This window comes from Tursiops truncatus, chromosome 9 (genome assembly GCF_011762595.2).
Source record: "Tursiops truncatus isolate mTurTru1 chromosome 9, mTurTru1.mat.Y, whole genome shotgun sequence".
NCBI lineage: Eukaryota > Metazoa > Chordata > Mammalia > Artiodactyla > Delphinidae > Tursiops > Tursiops truncatus.
The window spans coordinates 24,927,822-24,954,413 of NC_047042.1; the positions used below are offsets into that span (position 1 = coordinate 24,927,822).

A 26,592-nucleotide genomic window follows, 5' to 3' on the forward strand; every position below is an offset into this window, starting at 1 on the left:
AGCAAAGAATATCAGATAATCCAACATACTAATGTTCTCATATTCTACCAAAGTACCGAGTGAGTGTTGGCTTTTCAAGAATGAAAGTGTGTGGACATTTCTGCTAGCCATCAACGTCGCTGAATATGCCATAAATATAAAGTATGGACATAAATTGTGTTACAGAGGAAAAATGGAAAGGAAAAAATGGATAAAACAATTATCACTGAATTTTAAATTCCTATTCTGTCTACAAGGCTAGTTCTGTGCAATATAAAAATAATCTGCATATACTGATATCTTTTTTCTTTCTCCTCCTGAACTGTTTGAAGATATGTATTACCCATCTTCTGTACATCTTTAGTAGTAACTTGGGTACCATGTAAAAGTGTATTTTTCTGTGTCTCTTAAACATTTACAGACATGGACAATATAAAATTTTGTTAAAAGAAAACACAATTCACAAAAATGTTTAAAAATCGCTTGGGAAAAATAGACTAAATTAGTGCTTCTCAAAGTATGTTCCAAAGAAAATCACTAGTTCTTGAAGCTATAGTAGACCTTATATAGGCAAAAGTATTCTGTGGTCATGATTTTACAATAAACAATAAAGTTAAAATTGTGTCTTTTCAGCAGGAATTCATACAGCCTTATTGTATGAATGCACATTATAAATCTCCAAGAGGAAAAGAGATCTTGTTTCGTTTCCAAATTTTTGCCACAGATTCTGCCCCCGTTTTTTTATTTGAGAAACATACCATGATAATGAAGATCTGTAAAATATAGGTATCTCTGAAGACCAAATAAGCAAACCAAAAACTACATAGATAAATATAAGAACATATGATTTGTAATACTGAATGAAATCCATGAGTTTCAATTTATTTCATTTAGAATCATTAAAACTTTTAAAATTACCATTTAATTGTTTTTTTAAAAAGAACTAAGTAGCTAGAGAATTTTCACATACATAAAAGTTCTACTTTCTGGAAGACAGTTCTGTAACAAAGTTAAAATACAATGTCAGAACTCATCACATACAGGAAGAAAGAGAATCTTCTGAATTCCCCTGAGATCCAAATCCAATTACCAGTTTATTGATCCCTCAAGGAACCCTGTAATTTATACTCAGGAGACAATTTTCAATTTAGAATGTGGATTCCATCAAAAGTTAAAACACTGAATGAGTTTACTTCATTTTAGATATTATGTCTGCCAACTGATTGCTTACATTTACAGAATTGAAACGTGTGGAAAACAAGGTGAAACTGCATTAAATTTCAAGCGGTTCAGCAGCATCATTTTCAACATTCATTCAATACCTATTTGTATATGTTTCTGCGCCAAAAAAGACACAAAATAAGTTAAACACATCTACCCCTATTTTTAGGTAAAATAACATGTTCAGATGACTATATAAAACAATTTATTTGTCTAGGATTACAATTGGCCCATGGTGCCAGAGCTAATGGACTAAACTGATTAGCCAAATTTTCTTCTTATGTGTGACACATGGTCACATTAACAAAGAGAATTTACTTATTAAACCTAAGATGAAGAGTATCACATACAGTGTCAGAAGAGGGTAAAGTATGATAAATGCTAGTTTTCACTCAAACTAAGTATTTTGACTCTACTAAGATAAACTGTGATTGAAGGTAAAATGAAAATGGAGAAACCCTAAGTTTATTTGAGAATTTCCAAATGTTTTTTTTCTTTGTTACTGTATTATATTTTACATAAAGCCACACTACTTGCCTCTTCTTTTAGAAGGTCTACATGGCTTCTAAAACTGTCACTGAAAATGTGTATTGCTAAGTTTATTTAACTTTTATGCATTTGCACAAAATTTTCTGGACTTTGGAAGATGTATAATTCCAAAACCTGGCTTTTTTAAGCAAAATGGAAACAAAATACATTAGTCATAAAATAATACTGCAGGCCAAACACTGGTACTCCTTGTGACTAGGTATTTTATATTTTTACTTTTAAGAAGCTCTTTGCTTATACAACATCCATTTCTTACATGGTCAAAATATAAATGCAAAGGAAAACAAAGTGTGTCTTTTTTATAGAAAAACAACATACCTAGGAAGCACTTAATCAAACATGTGTGCTTAGACGGGTGGTCATGTTTCAATAAGAGAACACAGGCCTTAGCGGAATGTACAACTGATTACATCCACTGTCTTAAAACAAAATTTCTTCCCTCCAATAAATGACATTGCTTTTGACTCAGAAGCTTTTTTTTTTGCGGTACGCGGGCCTCTCACTGTTGTGGCCTCTCCCGTTGCGGAGCACAGGCTCTGGACGCGCAGGCCCAGCGGCCATGGCTCACGGGCCCAGCCGCTCCGCGTCATGTGGGATCTTCCCGGACCGGGGCACGAACCCGTGTCCCCTGCATCGGCAGGAGGAGTCTCAACCACTGCGCCACCAGGGAAGCCCTCAGAAGCTTTTTTTAACCTCATTTTTTATAAATACATTTTCCTTTCTCAATCCTCAGACTGCACTGATAGCACACACATTTCATTATTCCCTTACTCTATCTAGCAGAAAGGCTTGACTGATCAATTTTCGTAAAGAGAAATCTCTACAGGGCATCAGGATTTGGGGAAACTGTAATTCTGCATTTAATCTGTCAACCTAGTCCACCTACATGGCAGCATGACGCTAAAATAAATGGCAAACATTCACAGGGCCTTTAATTTGTATAATTATATAAAAACATTTTTTGTCTCAGTTCGTAGTGGCTTTTGTTTATATAGTTTCAGAATTATTTGGTTCAGAAATAATTTTGAAAGTAGGCTTGAGAAAAATCATAATTTGGTGGTCATAATTCTCTTTCCTATCACATTCATTTAGAGCCATTTCTTCTGCTTTATGGAAATACAAATTAGCTCTATTATAAAATATATACATATATATATTCAGATGTGTGCAGCTACAATTAAACTATATCAGTCTGAAATCAAATCATGTAAATCACTGAATCACCAAAATATATCCAGAAACAATCTTAAGAGAATTGGGTTAAAGGACAGTTCTCAGGAATGAAAGACAACTCACACAGAATCAGCCCTACTTCTATGTCCTGATGTTTTTACAGGGATGACTTTTGGTTAAAATTAACTGTGTTAAAAGAAAATTAGGAGAGGATATTGTAGAAAAACAGTTAAATGATCTGAGTGGGGGAAGTTAGAGGAGAGGAGGAAGAGTATCAGCTGAATTCCTTCTCCCTTTATCCTGTCCCTGCCCCCATCTCACCTAGACTTTGTACAGGGAGGGGCTGGGGGTCTCACCACAAACAGAGGGAGCCACGCCCCCTTCACTCAACAGTACTCTGGCGCCCTCACTCTGTGCTAAGTGTTGGAGAAACGGAGATGAAGACTATGGACACACTGACCTAAGAGGCAAGTTCTTGCCCTCCTGATTCACACATGACAAGATGAGCAGGCAGCTGGGCCAGTTGCCCCAAATCTGCTGTAACTGAAGAAGATCTCTTACTACTTGGATGGTAGGACCACATAAGCCAAAACCTTCCCAGGTTTCAAAATAGGCAAGAGTTAAGAATTTCAGATATTTGAGACGTTCCTCCTCTATTGATCAATTCAAGGATGTGTGTTTGAAAATGTGTGTGTGTGTTTCTTTCTGAATCATTTACCTACCCTATCACTCAAAATTCCCTCCGTCCCTTTTCCAGAGTGTACATAGTTATATCATTATCATTTAAGACTTTAAAACCATAGCATATAAACTAATTATCGCAGGCACAGATCAGAATTGAGTAATCTTCTTTCCCTACTATCCTTCTAGGTAAACATTTTCATGCAAACTATTAAACAACATCATGTTAGAAGATATTTTACCTCCAAACCCAGAGGTTTTCAGTGGATTTCAGTGCATTATGTGCAGTATGATAGGCTAAAGCTAGCAACAGCCTCAAACGAGATTCATAGATTAGTCAAACCTTTAGAGAGCAATTTTTCATAATTTAAGCACCACTAGATGACAAGTACAAACTGTTTCATTTCTGATTTTTAACCAAGTAGTTTATTATCTCCTTGAAACAAATTTACCCAAATGGTTCACGCTAATACAATGCTGCTGTTTACTGAAATTTAAAACATCCCCGAGCAAGTTGAGAGATGAATGACTTTAGTTTCCCAGTGTCTACTGGGAGTCAAAAATTAAATCTGGACAAAACAGACCATTCCATCTTAAAAATGTATATTGTGAGTGACAGTCCCTTGCATGCCACTTTCCTGTAAAACGTGGCCTCTGATGAATAGTTTATGTTAAAAATCTGAAGCATAAGTACAAAGCTTCAACCTGGGAGTAAGATGTTGCCAAGGATAAGATTTAAATAATGGAACTGAAAATTAGGATTTTATAGGTAACATCTGAAATATATGACACATTCAAAACTCAAATAGACATTAACTTCCTGTCCAATTTACTAATTCTCTTTTCTTTGTTATACACTTGACTCGGCATATGATCCACAGCGTTGACAAATGTTGGGCAACTCTATTGCCTGTTAAATCACCTTAAAAGAAAAACTCATTCTTACTGTCATTTTATCCTTCTTTAGTTCCAAATATGCTGTCAATAGGATGAACATTAAGGATACTCTTTGTTATAAATGAGTTGTGTTAATGATTCCTGCCAACCAAGATCCACACTGTTTAGCTCAAATCATTTAAAATTCCAATTTTTTGATTATTATATCTTTGTAACAATTTGTCCTGGTAACCAGACACAGCACCACTATTGACCGTGGTCAAGTCAACCATGCTACATGACATGGGTTAACCAGCAGTACTGATTATAGCACTGTGTGAATAAAACAACTTAGCAAGGTTTGGGGGGAGGGTGTGTGTGTATACATCCATGTGTGTGTCGGACAGGGGGTGAGAATGTAAGTGAACTTTCCAAAGATAGCTAAAAGTAGCTGAAGCAGTAAAGACAGTGGTTCTTGAAAAAAGATATTTTTTATGCCATTCTATGTTTGGGGTTTGGAATGCATGAAATATTATTTATGAAGATAAAAAGGGAAAATAAAGATGGGCACAGGTCCATCTAGAGATCAATGTTACCAGATTACTGAACTGAAGGCATGTGATAAACCTACATGCATTCATATTATGTGACAAGAGATAATAAAGAAGATAATTGACGTAAAGTGTTGAGCACAGGGCCTGTTATTTTATATACTGAAAAAGAAATATCCACAGAATTTATCTATTAGCTTTATCTAGCACTTACATAGGAATTAAAATAAAATGCATACAATTTTATTTTCTTAGATCAGTTACTATGCTATGAGTCTATTTAATCGTCTAAAGTCCTTTCTTCAAAGATTCCATACAGCACAGTGGAGAAGAAATGGTATTATAGCTGCTATTGCTATTTTTATTCTGATAAATTAAATGAGGTAATTTATAAGAAAGTCTAGTAAAATGGTAATTAAGTGTTGGTTCTATATGCAACCTGTCCATTAAATATGTTGCTATGCTCCAAACGCTTCTGTGTTTCTAAGCACACTCTTTCCAACCCCACATCTCCTTTAAACATCCATCCTCATCCACTCCTGCCTAGAAAAACTCCAACTCTGTATTAAACGCAAAATTTGTTTGTCCATCCTAACACCCAAACTGTGGAATCTTGCTGGAGAAAATTACACATGCAGGCCTCACATAGAGTAAGTCAGTGGTTCTCTGTTTTAAAAACTGTAGTAAACTTTGCTTCGTAATTTCTTTTTAAATTCAGAAACCCTCCTATCTTTGGGAAACTGTTTCTTCCAATCACATGATTCTGATGGCTGGCAAATCAAACCATCTTATTTCTCTGACCACAGAAATTAACAGGCGCCTAAATCTATCCAAAAATAGCATCTCATCTCCCTATTCCTTTTTCAACAAAATATCATTTTCCAAGAGCGGTTATGGCTGCAAACGCTGTACTGCTTAAAACCTGAATCTTGAGATTTAGGGGGAAGATGGCGGAAGAGTAAGACGCGGAGATCACCTTCTTCCCCACAGATACACCAGAACTACATCTACACGTGGAACAACTCCTACAGAACACCTACTGAACACTGGCAGAAGACCTCAGACCTCCTAAAAGGCAAGAAACTCCCCACGTACCTGGGTAGGGCAAAAGAAAAAAGAATAAACAGAGACAAAAGAATAGGGACGGGACCCGCACCAGTGAGAGGGAGCTGTGAAGGAGGAAAAGTTTCCACACACTAGGAAGCCCCTTCGCGGGCGGAGACTGCGGGTGGTGGAGGGGGAAGCTTCGGAGCCACGGAGGAGAGCACAGCAACAGGGGTGTGGAGAACAAAGCGGAGAGATTCCCACAAAGAGGATCAGGGCCGACCGGCACTCACCAGCCCGAGAGGCTTTTCTGCTCACCTGCCGGAGCGGGCGGGGCTGGGAGCTGAGGCTCGGGCTTCAGTCGGAGCGCAGGGAGAGGACTGGGGTTGGCGGCGTGAACACAGCCTCAAGAGGCTAGTGCACCACGGCTAGCCGGGAGGGAGTCCGGGAAAAGGTCTGGAGCTGCCAAAGAGGCAAGAGACTTTTTCTTCCCTCTTTGTTTCCGGGTGCATGAGGAGAGGGGATTAAGAGCGCTGCTTAAAGGAGCTCCAGAGACGGGCGCGAGCCGCGGCTAAAAGCGCGGACACCAGAGACTGGCATGAGACGCTAAGACTGCTGCTGCCGCCACCAAGAAGCCTGTGTTCAAGCACAGGTCACTTTCCACACCTCCCTTCCCGGGAGCCTGTGCAGCCCGCCACTGCCAGAGTCCCGGATCCAGGGAACTTCCCCAGGAGAACCTACGGCGCGCCTCAGGCTGGTGCAACGTCACGCTGGCGTCTGCCGCCGTAGGCCCGCCCCGCACTCCGTGCCCCTCCCTCCCTCCCCCATCCTGAGTGAGCCAGATTCCCTGAATCAGCGGCTCCTTTAACCCCGACCTGTCTGAGCGAAGAACAGACGCCCTCCAGCGACTTACACGCAGAGGCAGGGCCAAATCCAAAGCTGAGCTCCAGGAGCTGTGCAAACAAAGAGGAGAAAGGGAAATCTCTCCCAGCAGCCTCAGAAGCAGCGGATTAAAGCTCCACAATCAACTTGATGTACCTGCATCTGGGGGATACATGAATAGAAAACGAATCATCCCAAATTGAGGAGATGGACTTTGAGAGGAAGATTTACGATTATTTCCCCTTTTCCTCTTTTTGTGAGTGTGTATGTGTATGCTTCGGTGTGAGAGTTTGTCTGTATAGCTTTGCTTCCACCATTTGTCCTAGGGTTCTATCCGTCCGTTTTATTTTAATTTTTTTTAATAATTATTCTTTATTTTCAGAATTTTATTATATTTTATCTTACTTTATTTTACTTTATCTTCTTTCTTTCTTTTTTCCTTCCTTCGCTCCTTCCTTCCTTCCTCCCTCCCTCCTTTCTTTCTTTCCTTCTTTCCTCTTCCTTCCTTCCTTTCTTTCTACTAATTCTTTCTTTCTACCTTTTCTCCTTTTTATTCTGAGCCGTGTGGATGACAGGCTCTTTGTGATGCAGCCAGGAGTCAGTGCTGTGTCTCTGAGGTGGGAGAGCCAACTTCAGGACACTGGTCCACAAGAGATCTCCCAGCTCCACATAATATCAAACGGCAAAAATCTCCCAGAGATCTCCATCTCAACACCAGCACCCAGATTCACTCAACGACCAGCAAGCTACAGTGCTGGACACCCTATGCCAAACAACTAGCAAGACAGGAACACAACCTGACCCATTAGCAGAGAGGCTGCCTAAAATCATAATAAGTCCACAGACACCCCAAAACACACCACCAAACGTGGACCTGCCCACCAGAAAGATAAGATCCAGCCTCATCCACCAGAACACAGGCACTAGTCCCCTCCACCAGGAAGCCTACACTACCCACTGAACCAACCTTAGCCACTGGAGACAGACACCAAAAACAACGGGAACTACGAACCTGCAGCCTGCAAAAAGGAAACCCCAAACACAGTAAGATAAGCAAAATGAGAAGACAGAAAAACACACAGCAGATGAAGGAGCAAGGCAAAAACCCACCAGACCTAACAAATGAAGAGGAAATAGGCAGTCTACCTGAAAAAGAATTCGGAATAATGATAGTAAAGATGATCCAAAATCTTGGAAATAGAATAGACAAAATGCAAGAAACATTTAACAAGGACCTAGAAGAACTAAAGATGAAACAAGCAATGATGAACAACACAATAAATAAAATTAACAATACTCTAGATGGGATCAATAGCAGAATAACTGAGGCAGAAGAACGGATAAGTGACCTGGAAGGTAAAATAATGGAAATAACTACTGCAGAGCAGATTAAAGAAAGAAGAATGAAAAGAACAGAGGACAGTCTCAGAGACCTCTGAGACAACATTAAATGCACCAACATTCGCATTATAGGGGCTCCATAAGAAGAAGAGAAAAAGAAAGGGACTGAGAATATATTTGAAGAGATTATAGTTGAAAACATCCCTAATATGGGAAAGGAAATAGTTAATCAAGTCCAGGAAGCAGAGAGAGTCCCATACAGGATAAATCCAAGGAGAAATACGCCAAGACACATATTAATCAAACTGTCAAAAATTAAATACAAAGAAAACATATTAAAAGCAGCAAGGGAAAAACAACAAATAACACACAAGGGAATCCCCATAAGGTTAACAGCTGATCTTTCAGCAGAAACTCTGCAAGCCAGAGGGACTGACAGGACATCTTTAAAGTGATGAAGGAGAAAAACCTGCAACCAAGATTACTCTACCCAGCAAGGATCTCATTCAGATTTGATAGAGAAATTAAAACCTTTACAGACAAGCAAAAGCTGAGAGAGTTCAGCACCACCAAACCAGCTTTACAACAACTGCTAAAGGAACTTCTCGAGGCAAGAAACACAAGAGAAGGAAAAGACCTACAATAATGAACACAAAACAATTAAGAAAATGGGAATAGGAACATACGTATCGATAATTACCTTAAATGCAAATGGACTAAATGCTCCAACCAAAAGACACAGATTGGCTGAATGGATACAAAAACAAGACCCATATATATGCTGTCTACAAGAGACCCACTTCAGACCTAGAGACACATACAGACTGAAAGTGAGGGGACGGAAAAAGATATTCCATGCAAATGGAAACCAAAAGAAAGCTGGAGTAGCAATATTCATCTCAGACAAAATAGACAACATAGACTTTAAAATAAAGACTATTAGAAGAGACAAAGAAGGACACTACGTAATGATCAAGGGATCGATCCAAGAAGAAGATATAACAGTTGTAAATATTTATGCACCCAACATAGGAGCGCCTCAATACATAAGGCAAATACTAACAGCCATAAAAGGGGAAATCGACAGTAACACATTCATAGTAGGGGACTTTAGCACCCCACTTTCACCAATGGACAGATCATCCAAAATGAAAATAAGGAAACACAAGCTTTAAATGATACATTAAACAAGATGGACTTAATTGATATTTATAGGACATTCCATCCAAAAACAACAGAATACTCATTTTTCTCAAGTGCTCATGGAACATTCTCCAGGACAGCTCATATCTTGGCTCACAAATCAAGCCTCGGTAGATTTAAGAAAATTGAAATTGTATCAAGTATCTTTTCTGACCACAACACTATGAGACTAGATATCAATCACAGGAAAAGATCTGCAAAAAATACAAACACATGTAGGGTAAACAATACACTACTTAATAACGAAGTGATCACTGAAGAAATCAAAGAGGAAATAAAAAAATACCTAGAAATAATAACAATGGAGACACGACGACCCAAAACCTATGGGATTCAGCAAAAGCAGTTCTAAGAGGGAAGTTTATAGCAATACGATCCTACCTCAAGAAACAGGAAACATATCGAATAAACAACCTAACCTTGCACCTAAAGCAATTAGAGAAAGAAGAACAAAAGAACCCCAAAGTTAGCAGAAGGAAAGAAATCATAAAGATCATATCAGAAATAAATAAAAAAGAAATGAAGGAAACGATAGCAACAATCAATAAAACTAAAAGCTGGTTCTTTGAGAAGATAAACAAAATTGATAAACCATTAACCAGACTCATCACGAAAAAAAGGGAGAAGACTCAAATCAATAGAATTAGAAATGAAAAAGGAGAAGTAACAACTGACACTGCAGAGATACAAAAGATCATGAGAGATTACTAAAAGCAACTCTATGCCAATAAAATGGAAGAAATGGACAAATTCTTAGAAATGCACAACCTGCCAAGACTGAATCAGGAAGAAATAGAAAATATGAACAGACCAATCACAAGCACTGAAATTGAAACTGTGATTTAAAATGTTCCAAAACAAAAGCCCAGGACCAGATGGCTTCACAGGCAAATTCTATCAAACATGTAGAGAAGAGCTAACATCTATCCTTCTCAAACTCTTCCAAAATATAGCAGAGGGAGGAACACTCCCAAACTCATTCTACGAGGCCACCATCACCTTGATACCAAAACCAGACAAGGATGTCACAAAGAAAGAAAACTACAGGCCAATATCACTGATGAACATAGATGCAAAAATCCTCAACAAAATACTAGTAAACAGAATCCAACAGCACATTAAAAGGATCATACACCATGATCAAGTGGGGTTTATTCCAGGAATGCAAGGATTCTTCAATATACGCAAATCAATCAATGTGATAAACCATATTAACAAACTGAAGGAGAAAAATCATATGATCATCTCAATAGATGCAGAGAAAGCTTTTGACAAAATTCAACACCCATTTATGATAAAAACCCTCCAGAAAGTAGGCATAGAGGGAACTTTCCTCAACACAATAAAGGCCATATATGACAAACCCACAGCCAAAATCGTCCTCAATGGTGAAAAACTGAAAGCATTTCCACTAAGATCAGGAAAAAGACAAGGTTGCCCACTCTCACCACTCTTATTCAACATCGTTTTGGAAGTTTTAGCCACAGCAATCAGAGAAGAAAAGGAAATAAAAGGAATCCAAATTGGAAAAGAAGAAGTAAAGCTGTCACTGTTTGCAGATGACATGATACTATACATAGAGAATCCTAAAGATGCTACCAGAAAACTACTAGAGCTAATCAATGAATTTGGTAAAGTTACAGGATACAAAATTAATGCACAGAAATCTCTGGCATTCCTATACACTAATGATGAAAAATCTGAAAGTGAAATCAAGAAAACACTCCCATTTACCATTGCAACAAAAAGAATAAAATATCTAGGAATAAACCTAAGGAGAGAAAAGACCTGTATGCAGAAAATTATAAGACACTGATGAAAGAAATTAAAGATGATACAAACAGATGGAGAGATATACCATGTTCTTGGATTGGAAGAATTAACATTGTGAAAATGACTCTACTACCCAAAGCAATCTACAGATTCAATGCAATCCCTATCCAACTACCACTGGCATTTTTCACAGAACTAGAACAAAAAATTTCACAATTTGTATGGAAACACAAAAGACCCCGAATAGCCAAAGCAATCTTGAGAACGAAAAACGGAGCTGGGGGAATCAGGCTCCCTGACTTCAGACTATACTACAAAGCTACAGTAATCAAGACAGTATGGTACTGGCACAAAAACAGAAATATAGATCAGTGGAACAGGATAGAAAGCCCAGAGATAAACCCACACACATATGGTCACCTTATCTTTGATAAAGGAGGCAGGAATGTACAGTGGAGAAAGGACAGCCTCTTCAATAAGTGGTGCTGGGAAAACTGGACAGGTACATGTAAAAGTTTGAAATTAGATCACTCCCTAACACCATACACAAAAATAAGCTCAAAGTGGATTAAAGACCTAAATGTAAGGCCAGAAACTATCAAACTCTTAGAGGAAAACATAGGCAGAACACTCTATGACATAAATCACAGCAAGATCCTTTTTGACCCACCTCCTAGAGAAATGGAAATAAAAATAAACAAACGGGACCTAATGAAACTTCAAAGCTTTTGCACAGCAAAGGAAACTATAAACAAGACCAAAAGACAACCCTCAGAATGGGATCAAATATTTGCAAATGAAGCAACTGACAAAGGATTAATCTCCAAAATTTATAAGCAGCTCATACAGCTCAATATCAATAAAACAAACAACCCAATCCAAAAATGGGCAGAAGACCTAAATAGACATTTCTCCAAAGAAGATATACAGATTGCCAACAAATCTATGAAAGAATGCTCAACATCATTGATCATTAGAGAAATGCAAGTCAAAACTACAATGATATATCATCTCACACCGGTCAGAATGGCCATCATCAAAAAATCTAGAAACAATAAATGCTGGAGAGGGTGTGGAGAAAAGGGGACACTCTTGCACTGCTGGTGGGAATGTGAATTGGTACAGCCACTATGGAGAACAGTATGGAGGTTCCTTAAAAAACTACAAATAGAACTACCATAGGACCCAGCAATCCCACTACTGGGCATATACCCTGAGAAAACCATAATTCAAAAAGAATCATGTACCAAAATGTTCGTTGCAGCTCTATTTACAATAGCCCGGAGATGGAAACAACCTAAGTGTCCATCATCGGATGAATGGATAAAGAAGATGTGGCACAAATATACAATGGAATATTACTCAGCCAGAAAAAGAAATGAAATTGAGTTATTTGTAGTGAGGTGGATGGACCTAAAGTCTGTCATACAGAGTGAAGTAAGTCAGAAAGAGAAAGACAAATACCGTATGCTAACACATACATATGGAATTTAAGAAAAAAATGTCATAAAGAACCTAGGGGTAAGACAGGAATAAAGACACAGACCTACTAGAGAATGGACTTGCAGATATGGGGAGGGAGAAGGGTAAGCTGTGACAAAGCGAGAGAGAGGCACGGACATAGATACACTACCAAATGTAAGGTAGATAGCTAGTGGGAAGCAGCCACAGAGCACAGGGAGATCGGCTTGGTGCTTTGTGACCACCTGGAGGGGTGGGATAGGGAGGGTGGGAGGGAGGGAGATGCAAGAGGGAAGAGTTATGGGAATATATGTATATGTATAACTGATTCACTTTGTTATAAAGCAGAAACTAACACACCATTGTAAAGCAATTATACTCTAATAAAGATGTTAAAAAAAAAAAACAGCCTGAATCTTGTGTCAGAGGCTACCTGTATGTGTTGGGTTCTTCATGAAAGAACCGATAATTTTTTTTTTCTTAAGCTTGTTACAAGGTGCTAACTCCTACAACTGATAGTACTAATGCAAATACCACACTACCTACAATGTGTTTTTCCATTCTAATTTCCTGTTACTAACAGTCAATAGTATTTGCTTGAACTTTAATTTCTGTTGGTGGCATTATTAGACTATAACTGTTCTAGACTGAACTCCCCTCTCTGTGTCTTGGATGTCAGCCCCTCCTGCATCCTGAAAGATCCCATTCCTTCATCCCTTGTCTTTCCTGTGTGTCCATCTTCTCTTTAATCACGTTCAGTGGTTTGCAAAGAAGAAGATTTGTAGGATAAAAATCCAGGCGTGCTGTGGCATCTTTTTTTGTCTAAAATTTAAAATTCTAGTAGAAGATTAAAACAAAAAATCAAAGAAGGCACGAGATGAAAATTTTCTTAGCTCATATATAAAGAGAAACCATTAATATTTTTCTATGAAGTGTTTTTACACTTCAATGAAGTGTAATGAAGTGTTTTTCAATGAAGTGTTTTTACCTTTTTACTCAAAGGTAAAAAATCTCTTAGTGTCAAGTTAATATTTTGTGAGTAGTAAATCAGCAAGTAATTACCATTAAAAATAATTTCTATCAATTTCTTTACCTCAACTCACTAGCGTTTAGAAATTAGTTGCACTATACAGCATGGAATGACTACATAAATTTTCATTATATGCTTGAGTATCACAGTTTCTATCAAAGAAGATGAAAGTAGAATGCTATTGCTAAGAGGCTGCTCAATGATCAATGATTATAATGAAAAAATACACGTATCTATTCCTTCTCTGAACTCTCAGTGTTCATTCAGAAGAATAAATATATATTGAGCTTTGTATATATGCCAAGCTCTGTGCTAGAAACCTAAATACATGTGCTTTTTTGAGAACCTGACTGTTAAAATTAAATCAGTGAGTAAGATATTATCAATCTCAATTTTGTATATTTGAAAGCCAAGACTAACAGTAGTCATTCCGAGACTAACAGAGGTCTTCTTATCCCTAGTCGAGTACTTACTCCTCCCATATCCTGCTGCTATGAATGCGGAATGATCTACTTCTTAGAGACAGTGAGTTCCTTATATACTCAATGTCCACCTAATAATAAAGAGAATGGCTAATAATCTTTGAGGCACCTTCAGTCGTCTTAGCTGTTCTTTTAACATCGCCTTACCATTTGTTTTAAAATGTGAATTGAATTTAATACTAATTTCTTTAGCTTACTGGAAGAAAAAACTAGAAATTAATTTTGGGTTTCCTTTAAAAAAACTTGCTTCTGTTACTCTAAGCAAACACCATCTTATAGTATTTATCAGTTAATTGCCAGTATATATTTGCAATATAGTTTTTTTTTTTTTAAGTTGCCATTACGGTGCTCGTAAATTGAAGTACTACTTAATACCTGGCCCACCACAGTAACCAATCAACAAGCAAGGCCCTCTAAGAGCCACCAAAGCAAGAGAGAATAAACTCAGGTGTCTTACTATGTTTAATGACCTAATTACAAACATGCTCACGTACTCAAGCCCCAAGCTATACTTATTATGAGGCTCATGACGCAATTGGAACTATCATCCTAGATGAAAAAAACACATAATAGTCACCAAATTCATTTCTTCTACATAAAATGTTCATTACTTCTACATAAAATAAGAATTTTTTTTAAAAACGGAGAGAAAAATTGTTTTAAGTAGAGACACGTTCTATTATGTGTATATTCGATGCTATTGTCTGAACTGTATGAACTACCACTGAATGGACAGATAAATGGATAAATGACCATCATGAGCTTATAAGGAACTATTTTAGAAATTCTAGAGTAAAAATAACAACCAAACGCACACACATATACATGCACACACACACACACACACACAATGCATCAGAGTAGAGAAAAAGTATATAGCCTTTAAAAAGCTTCAAATAAGTTAAAACATAGACCACTTTCACAAGAAACCAAGGAGGAATTCCAAGTGGACTGTGATCTCAGAGTTCTGTGTTCTTGAACTTCAGAGGAGATCAATTCCTATTAAACATTAAGAGCTATAGCAATTTATTTCTGCATCTGATAAACTTTAATAAGAATCTGCCTGTAAGCTTTTTTAGTGTCCCAAAGGATATCGATAAATATATTATTTAAACTATAGGATAAAAGCCAAAGTAGAATATAAGAAGATAAATATGTTATTTTCATCCACCAAATCTCCCAGGAAACTCAGTCGAGAATTGAACAAACATATCTCTAATACCGAGGACCTTGCTTTAATCTCCTTTATCTGTGTTTCTAATGAAGCTTGGGGTATAATCAACTAAAACATTAAAATTTAATCCACCAAAATATTCCATTTTCTATGCTTCTTCCTATTGATTTAGACAACTCACAGATTTTCCTGACTCATGATCAAAGTTAACAGCACTTGATCATAACAATATATGATGTCCTAGTAATAGAGTTGTATTAATTTTTCCAAACGTAATATTAGCACTCCCTTTCCAAATTAATCATTATCAACTTCAGAATATTCACATGCTAAAGCAAAATATACAGACTTACACTATGGCCATTGAATTACTGAATATAAAATAATTCAGCTAAAATCAGACCTTCAAAGAACAGTAAATTGGTAATCACTACATCAATTTAACTCATCTTTCACTGGATTTGAGGGGCTATGTAGGATGGGAAAGAAGGAGGAGAAGAAGAGATATTTGTCATGTGTCCATTATGAGACAGGCATTTACATATATCATTTAAACTTTACAAAATTCCTTGGATATACAATAGCTGTGATCTTCTTGAAAATAATAAATTGGTAAAAATTTAATTAACCTTGTATCTCAGTATCATATTTCTTGTTGGATTTCCCACCCCTCTTTCCCCTCCATCCCAACTCCTCACTATTTTCAGACAGTGAAAATTTTGGCTAATACAAACACATCATTGTATAGCCTGGATATTGTATTCGGATTAAGTCTCTATGAGGCAATATTCTTAAAAGCCAGGTGGCTTGTTAAAGTAGAAAGGAGATTTACAAACTTCAAAAATGGATAACTTTATATAGAAAGATGAAACTAGGAAGTCTAAACACTGAAAAATGCTAGAGGGGAGATTTAAGAGTGAAATGAAATGTATATGACCTGGCTCCCCTTACAGGTAGAAAACACAGTGGGAAAGGGAAGATGTGTCTGGGAGAAATTCTAGAGCAGACCAGAACATGCCGTCCTTCCTATCTGGGACTCTGGAATAAATTCTTTCCATACCTAAATTACATCCAGGAAGCTTTCCTTGTTGTGGAAAACTTCCCCAGCTTTCCCACTTCAAGTCAAAATTAGGTATCCCTGTTAATGCTTTTCACAGCACCTTCTGATATTTTTCTCCTCTATAAATCAGGGAGAACAACAGGAGCTACCTTACTGGTTTGTTACATGGAAGTAAGGAGTGAACGTTTGATCCAAAGGTCAGCCAGAACCCCTTCTGCAGTCCTTACACTTACCACACTATATTCTGTCCACATGTCTGAGCCCTATGAGGGGACAGACAGTTCCCCTTATCTTTGGGTTCAACGTGTGGCTACAGGCCCATCACAGTTAGGTGCCAGGGACTATTGGACAAGCCTGCCCTCCTCTGCTTAATGATCTTTATCCTCCACAGACGAGTTCCTTATGGACAGGTTTCTAGCACTGCCTTAGGTTTGGTTCTCCAGAAGCAGACACTAAAACTAGGTTTTATTGGGGAGCTGATCCCAGCAAATACCACTAGCAAAGTGGAGAAGTGAGACATGGAGTTGAAGAAATTCAAAACATGGTGTTCTAAAAAGCAGATGGGCAACAAAGTTCCTCCAAGAACTGCTGGGAGGCTTTACAACATGGCTCAACATTGTTATATCCAAAGAGTGAGAAGACTGGTAGTTTTCACCCACACCAGTCATCACTGGTTGGAAGTGTTCTGCAAATTCCTGCCACCACAGAAAGCCCTCAAGCAAATATCTGCAGGTGCTTAGAGTAGGAAGCTATACAACTGTGTGTGTGCGCTGAGTAGTTGTGGGCAGGGAACCAACCTCTACCAGAGTCACGTAGTAAGTGTTTTAGAAATGTGGCTCAATGTGAGTGTTTTACCGAGCATGTGGCTAAATCAACAAATGATTTTAAGCACTGACTAGTTGGCAGTATGACTTCTTGAGGCTTCGGTTCTTCATCTGTAAAATGCTGAGTCATTTGACAACTTTGGTCTCTAGAATTCTTCCATCTATATATTTTGATGTTTCCACTAAGTAACTGTTTTTCTTTAGGTCACATAAGACCTAAGAGCTGTGTGCTCATCTATTTTTCTCAGTGAATCTTTGATAGATTTGCTTCTCTTCTCATGTGAACATCCAACAGAACTCAGAGAGACATCCTTCGATTCTAAAAAACAAAGGCAAAGCTGCTTCTCCCCACTCCCCACCCCCCCCCCCGCCATTGGAAATGTCTCTGACATATTTCTGTAGAAACATGTAAAAGAAGAATTGCAACATCATTATTTTTCTTTATGTCTTGAAATGTCAACTCAAAGTATATTCATTCATCTCTGAAAAACAGTAACTCTGCTTCTGAGGAGGGATGTGTTGAGAAAGAAGCATCCTCAAACTAGCTTAAATCAACCCCTTCCCTCCTACCACACAAAGTCTGGCAATCTCTCCATTATGGCAGAAATGAACTGCTCCAGATCAACCGCTGCTACCTTTCATTAATATAATGGAACGCCATTCATTTGCATTTAACTGGAGTAGAAATGAAAGTGTTTTTCTCTAGGGGACAGATTACAGTTTAAATAATTTGAACTACCTTTGTGTGAAAATAATTTTGCTCACAGTATAAAGAAAGAAAGGTTACCGCAGAAGAAATAAATGGAATAATTTCTGACATTTTAGAAGCACTCCTTTCCATTTGAATAATATATAATTGCTTTGGAAAGAAACAAAAAATTCCTAGTAGCCTATACTTCATTAGCCTAGTTTCAGTAATTGTATTTAAGTCATATTTCAAAGAGGTTTTTAAATTCAAACTGTTCACTGATTCAGATATAACTTGTCTCTAATTAAAACATGTTAAAGTGCTAATTTATGAAAGCCACAATCCAAAAGATTCTCAAGTAATCCAAAAGACTCCCAACATAGTCCTAGTTAAGTTGTATACTGCATTTCATCTATTGTCCAAAAGTTTTAAAAGGAGGGACAGGGAAAGGGAATTCTGTGGATCATGCTCCGTTCCTCAGACATACTTTCAGAATTCTATTCCTTGGTCCAATTCTTACCCTGTGGCAGCAAACAAATAAGTTAGTATGGCCAAAGCTGTTTTGTCTTCTCATTTTCAGCTAGGCAAAGAACTCCAACTTCAAAGGGTTGCAATGATAATGTTATGATTTATCTGAAAGAACTTTGAAATTTTAAGGATGTATTAGATAATATATAAATAATATATAATATTACTTTGTAGTATTCAAATTATTCTAAGACTATTTTATACAACTATAATCAAGGCCATTACTTAAGTACCCAAAGTATATTTGTTTCAGTGATGCAATTACATAAATAGAATAGTATAAGAGAACGTTGAAATAGCAAATAAAAATGTCCTAAAAATAAAAAAAGGCATTCATCTTGGTTAAGTGTAAATAATAAAATTTAGATAGTTTTTAAACAAAAAATTGAGAAAAAAGATAGATTGACCAGCTAAAGGACTTGGCTAAATGAAGTTACTTCAATCATAAGATGCTGGTGTCACTTCAATGGAGAGCAGAAATCCTGCAGAAAAGCCAAGCCAATTATAGAGTTGTCTACATTTTAAACTATGCTTCCAGATGTGTTACCGAACAAAGGAACACATCGACATACTCATCTTTTGATCAAAATGACTTCTCTCCCAGTACATAAGAAACTCAGTATGAAAAATATTTTACATTTAAAGAATAAAGATATTTCAAAGTCACTACCCAGGTGAGAAGTAGGAATGGAATATATTAGCAGCCAATTAACCTTTACAGACACAATTTCCTCCCTAAAAAATTAGAAGGCTGTGTTTTTTCCTCCAATCTGTTGTATATTTTGGCCACTTTCGTGGATTATTTGTTTGGTAAAAATAGCAGCTCTAGAAACACCGAAGAGGAACAAGTAAACTGAAAGCCGATCAAGTGAAATTATCCTCTATATTTTACATTTTAAAGGTAAATTTGTCAAGTTATATATCAACAGAGTGCAAGATAAACCTAAAAATGACTAATCAAACTGATAAATATTAATATACATAATGTCCATTCGCTATCAAATAAATGATACAAAAGTTACTGTTATATGATTGAACTAGTATTGTTTAGAAATTGCTTGGAGATTATGCAAAAAAAGAAATAGTAAACATAGGAAGTTGAGGAAAGGTTGAGCTAAGAATTTTCATTTAAGAACTTAATGTTAGTATTTAAAATATAGTTTTCCAGATAAAATAGAGATCAATTAAATTTGAATTTCTGATGATGGATTTTTTTAGTTAAAACAATGTTCAAACTTATACAAAAGAGATATATATTTTGTTTATCTGAAATTCAAATGTAACTGGGCATGCTGTCTTTTTATGTGCTAAATCTGGCAACTCTAATTTGTAAGATACTATAATATCATTTATGTATATTTTATATTATTACCAACAATTTAAAAAGTTAATGTGTTGCAGGAATTTTTTTGGAGGGGAGAAGGATGCTGTATCATTGAACACTAGCTTGGAAATGAAATTTCGAACAATGATCTCAAAGGAGTGACATCAAAATTACAAACTGCTCCAGACTTTAGAAAACTTAACTACCCAGGAAGGCCAAGGAATGTTTCTTTTGCAAAGTGGAATAAATCCTTAATCAAATGCATTGTATGCTTCAATGATATTCTCAACTTTACATATATATTTATCTGGCATTGCTCATTTAATTCTCATTTTGAAATACATTAAGACGTCATCAAAACAGCTGCATTCGTAACAGCAGTAGTATGTTAATTTTTGATGGTTAGAGAAAGATGGCTGTCATATCTACAATCCCACAGATCACCTAAATTGATATCCATGACCTGACAAGTCAGGTATTTACACACATTCAAACTATAGTTTATTTGACCTTCTAAACTCCCACACTAGGTTAAATGGTATAACTTTCCCAGACCGAGGACATTCCTGTTGTCAAAAGTACACAAAAGGCTGACAACTTGTTAGAACCTGTAAACTAAGTGTTTTAAGCCACCCCTAAGCAATGCTCATCCTGTTGCCATTGGTCATTTTGTTAAGATCATTAGGAAGCTAGCTAGTCTATGAAAAGGACTCAGGACCATCTGCCATAAAAATTCTGGACACAATTTCCAAACTAAAGGCAAACTAGTCATGTATAAAAAAACAAAGCAAGTTGGAAAGAACTAAGTAATAAATTACACATAATTAATAAAATAAATATAAATCTATTTTTAAGATTTTGTAAATTTCTGTATTTCTGTAAGGATAAGACAGTTGCTCAATAACACAACTGAACTTTGCTCATTTTACCATTTTTCCTCACTCTTCGTTTAAATGACTCGAACATACAGCAGTTTCTAAAAATGACAGATTGGACTTCCCTGGTGGCGCAGTGGTTAAGAATCCACCTGCCAGTGCAGGGAACATGGGTTTGATCCCTGGTCCAGGAAGATCCCAGATGCTGCGGAACAACTAAGCCCGTGCGCCATAACTACTGAGGCTGCACTCGAGAGCCCGTGAGCCACAACTACTGAGCCCGAGTATTGCAACTACTGAAGCCTGTGCGCCTAGAACCCGTGCTCCACAACAAGAGAAGCCACCGCAATGAGAAGCCCGCGCACCGCATCAAAGAGTAGTCCCCGCTCCCCGCAACTAGAGAAAGCCCACGCACAGCAACGAAGATCCAATGCAGGCAAAAATTTTTAAAAATTAAAAATAAATAAAAATTTAAAAAATAAAAATGACAGATTATGTAAAAGAGTATAATAGACCATTGGGTCTCTACCTGTATAATATAAACTTATTTGTGGCAAAACATCACTTTCACAAATTCCAGTGCCTTAAAACTTTCAACCACAGCTTTCATCTATGTTTGTATGACCACTTATAGATTTTTAATTAACCAGCCATTGATTTATAACTGGATTTTGTGTAGGGATATCAAGAAAGTTGTATTTGAAATGCTTTGATGGAGATTCTTCTGAATTCCTCTCTCCATCCACCAACCCCCATTAAGCATCATTGTTCTAAGACATATAATTCCATTCTTAGAGCAAATTGCAAAACACCTATTCAACAGGCCAGTTAAAATAAATACTTCAACAATAATAATTTTTAAAAACTTAGAAGGAGAAAAAGGATAACTGTTATAGAACCCCATAATCCTGTAATTAAGCATGAAATTTAGCCATGAATTTCTTGACAGACTGGGAGAAAGGAAGTCGCATCATTCTCCTTGTCTGATGAAAGGGATAAATGAAATTTTGCCCTGAGTCATAAGGTTCTTCCTGTCACCAAAGCCTGATGAACATTGAAAATTATAGTGGGCAGAGGTCTTCAAAGGTGTTTTCTGAGCAAACACAGAAAGATTCTTCAAATAGTCACTGTCTCCCTCTCTCTCTGTTTCCATAACCTTCACACATAGTATTATATATTTGTATATATAGACAATAGACAATAATCTAATATCATTCTTTCAAGATTTTTTTGGTACATTTGCCAGCACAAAAGTTTAAGTGAAATATTTTCTTAAGAAATGTGTGAGTTTTATACGTGTACAGAGGAGAACAGAGAACCCAAGATTATTAGCACTGATTTCTCATCCCAGTAGAGGAAAGAACGATACAACACATAAAGCACATATGCGTGCTCACCTAATATTGAAAAGACTTGTACTGAATTTAAGGATGTATAAAACATGATTCAACAAATAAATGCCAGTTAATCTTCGTAGAGCTATCTTTTGTAAAACATGATATAAACAATAATAACGATAATAATGTTATGTCCATTTACTGACAATCTAGTATGGAAACCTACACTATCTCATGAAATGTTCATATCCAATATTAAAGATATGTAGGGCTTCCCTGGTGGCGCAGTGGTTAAGAATCCACTTGCCAATGCAGGGGACATGGGTTGGAGCCCTGGTCCAGGAAGATCCCACATGCCGTGGAGCGGCTAGGCCTGTGAGCCACAACTACTGAGCCTGAGCTCTAGAGCCCACGAGCCACAACTACTGAGCCCACACGCTACAACTACTGAAGCCCACACACCTAGAGCCCATGCTCCGCTACAAAAGAAGCCCATGCACTGCAACGAAGAGTACCCCCGCTCACCACAACTACAGAAAGCCCGCGCACAGCAACGAAGACCCAATGCAGCCAAAATTAAATAAGATAAATAAATTTATTTTTAAAAAGATATGTATACCATTATAATTTACAGATGAGGAAATGGAGGTTCAGGAAGGTAAGCCAACTTCTCAAAGTTACTTAGTGAGTAGCAGAATAGAATTGGAATCAAGATCTATGTAACACCAAAGCTTCCCTATTTTCCTCCAGAGCAAATGAACATCATTTTTTCATTTACTAATTTCACACTAGTATACTATATATTTTTAAATTGTGGATGTTTAATAAATATAATAATAAACCAAACAAGCATCTTTAGTTTGGGAATACCAAATCCTAATCTCTCAGTTTCTGAATAACAACGTTCCTTCCTGGTGAGCTTCTGAAATGGTATTTTTTTGCCATTAGCAAAAGGAAATTATCTCAACAAAGCTAGAATTTTCTCTAAATTGGTCTCTGTGCTTCTCCAAATCTCCCTCACTGATTATTGCCAGCAAGCCCAAGTATAATGCAGATGACATAAAGAGGAAAATGATAATCAAAGAGGGAAAGGGTACAGAAAATAAGGTTTCACCAGCATGAAAACAGGGTGTAACAAATTACTGTCTTCATTACTATATATTTCACTAGAGGGCAGCCTAAACAGACAGCTAAAAGTTAAGGAGAAACTCAAATACAGAAGCAAAATATTATATTTGGATAGAAATATATTCAGCATGGTATATTTGTTTATACACTGTCAGTATTCATGTATTACTAATATTTTATTTACTCCCTCATCTAATTGTTAGGACATTTCAATTTACTTAAAAAAAAAAAGCAGGTTTAAAAACAAATGAATTTTATATCATTAAAGACTCAGTGCTAATATGTAAGATTTAAAATATTAAATTATACCAAGATGTCATTACAAAATACCTACTGGCAAGATTATAAAAAATAATTTTACACAAGACATGTGGGCACACTATGCAGTCAACTGCCCACACTGTTGCTTTAATTCAATAAACCATGCTTTTAAATTGAGTGACAATCAACACCATTAATGCCTATTTAATTACCTGTTCTGCTGCCCTTTTGGTTTTACTTTTGGTATCAGGTATCCCAGCAGGAAACCGTTTGTAACCAAACTGCCTGGTACAAATAAAGCTGCAGGGAAGCTTGAAAGCAGCTAAACTCCTGCCATGTATCACTTTTTAACGAGGGAGAAGCCCAGAAATCAATCTGCAAGCTACTTAGACATCAGTTCTCCCAGATTTTCTGGGTAATCAACTTGTACTCTATCATCCCAAATAATATATTGCTACCCTACTTTTTCTTAATTAAAAAAAATATATATATATCCATTTACATTCATTGTACCTCTTAAAAAGCATAATTAAGAACTACAATTTTTAGTATAATAGTAAATAAATCCATCTTTCTCCCAAAAAAAGAGACTCATGTATACAATCTAAAGTAACAGGTAATAACCAAGCTATCCATCACTACTAATCACAATTTTTTTTCTTTCTTCTTTTGTAGTGGGATGGAGAGGGGAATTGAAATGGAAAGCTAATTAAATTTCACTTTTTCATGAAAATATGCTTGAACTTTTTCTCTGTAAACATAATGTTGTGAAAGTTCCTTAAATTTTACAGTTTCTGTGTTACCAAATTGACTAGCACTAACATGATTCAACAGACTTTCTCTCAAACCACACAATAGATGTTTATACCCTTTGAAGTCAAAGTATTTGATGAATTTAATTTGCTCAACAGTAACCTTGAATTTTACATGTCCTGAAGAACTTGAAAGCTGTTGAAAGATATGACTCCTTGGCACTCAAGCAGAGCTATGAATTATAGTACAATTGCCCATCTTCATTCTAAATTCACAAAGCTTTCAACGTGGCCAAGCGGTACTTTTGTAGAGAGACCTTGGCTTTTCTTGTCATTGCTGTATTTTTCTGTGAGTCACATGGCATGACTCAAGACAATTCATAATCATCACTGAAATATCCTTGACATTTGAGAGTACTGAGAAAGGAAACAACAGCAAGTAAGCCATACAAAGCTTCCAGTGCCAGAGAATCCAATGTTCTAAAGTTCCACAACTCTTCGTGCTTATTCTGTGTTCATTCAGATGAGAAAATAGGGTTTGATGAAAATGGCGTACAATGTGAATACTCATTTATGCATTAAAATTATTCATGTTTTCCCCCATTTCCCCTTGCCACCACAAACTGGTAACTAATTATGAATCAGAATTTAGAACTAAAAGTCTGTAAGATAGAAGAAACCTGAGATTAAAATCTAGGTTATCATATGAATAACTTTATGAATCAGAATTTCAGATAAAACTCTGTAAAAACTAGAGACTTCTGGGAAGCCTTAAGATTAACATCTATGATATTAAAATAACAGAAACATTGACATTCTCTGACAGGTAGTTTCATTACCCTTCTAGTCAAAGAAACAGGCTTAAGTCAGCTTGAGTACATGATTTGGTTATTTTCACTCAGCACAAAGATGATGAAAAAAGAATTTAGCAACCATGAAACATATATTTCAGATTGATTACAACTTAAGTTCTGTCATCTCTCCTGAGTTTAATGAATGCTCTTTATTCCACAATCAAAAACCCTCAGAACAAAGAAATATGAAAAACAGTTAAGATTTTGAAATAAAAGGGCAGAAATGTAAAATTTATTAGATTTTACAGAGTGTAAGCTGTAAGATAATGGGATTCCAATATTCATACATTTTAAGAGCTTAAAATAGCTGTGCTAAAAAAATGTATATTTTGTTCAAAGCAAGAATATAATTTATCAAAATGGATATTTTGATTCTGTACTGCCCTCCTTATTTAACATTTCATAGTGGGCTTTTTTTTTTTTATCTTTACAAACATGTTTCAAAAGAGAAACAACACATTTGCAAGAATAACTGATCTCAATGAAATGTACTGATTATGTGTATGTTAAAGGTGTCTGAGGATGGCAGGATGTGTGTCTAATGATGGCACCTGAAACCAAGCAGGAAGAATATAAGCCAAGTTTTTAAAGAAAAGTAAATTTGATTGCCAAGATAATTTCAGTTATCTCAAATGCTTGAATCTACTTGTCAAAGACCTGCGTGAAGGCGTCCATGCATAATTTTCATTAAGTATCAGAATAACTCTGTGCTGTTAGTACCAATATTATCCCCTCTTTATTGTTGAAGAAACTGTGGCTTAGACCTTATATAGCTAAAAATCGCACAATAGGAAACAACCAAACCAAACTCTTTCTGGCACCTTGGTTGGCAATTCTATTTATTAGAGTATGCCGCTTCTAAACATCACGGCTTTGACTTGCTTCGTGGCTCAAAAAATAATTTTAGACTGAATACTAGACAACAAAATATCCTATGGAGTCAGAAGCACATTATAAGCTGAGAATCAATAATTCTCATGAGCAAATGGTAACTAGGGTTTCTGTTTAGAGTATTTTCTGCTTTATCTTTGCACTGGTTTACACTGTATTTTCTTTTCTTCATCATATTTTGTAATAATTTGTTTAAAAGTAGCATTTATAATATCCAGCTGGTATCAAGTGGATAATTAGATATATATTTTTTCAGGAACACTTACATTGGGCATTCCCTATTTTGGCTTTGAAAATGTAATTAATACTACTATTACCTGCAGTTTTCTATTTTTTTACTAAATAAATTCTAGCTGAAAAACATAAAAGAAAATAAATCCCAGTAAGAAAGAGAAATGGCAATCATCATCTTGCTTCAAGAAAAGCCAGGACTTAATTGTTTTTTACCATAAATCTTACAGGCTTCTTGAATGTTAAAAACTGACTGGAAATGTGCAAAGGAAAGAGCATATTTTGGAATACAGCTGAGACTATTCACCTCAGTGGAACAGTTTTATTAGTGGAAGCCCTAAAGTATCTTTGAGTTCTCTTTAACTTTACTTCATCATCTTCCATCAAAACATTACTTTACTCAAGAAGATTCAGGAACC

General features: G+C 36.4%; 1 protein-coding gene across 5 annotated transcripts in view; it reads right to left on the reverse strand.

Moving 5' to 3' along the window:
- CACNA2D1 (calcium voltage-gated channel auxiliary subunit alpha2delta 1) overlaps nt 1–26,592 on the reverse strand; it is a 513,328-nt gene that overhangs the window by 205,033 nt on the left and 281,703 nt on the right. The window lies entirely within an intron of this gene.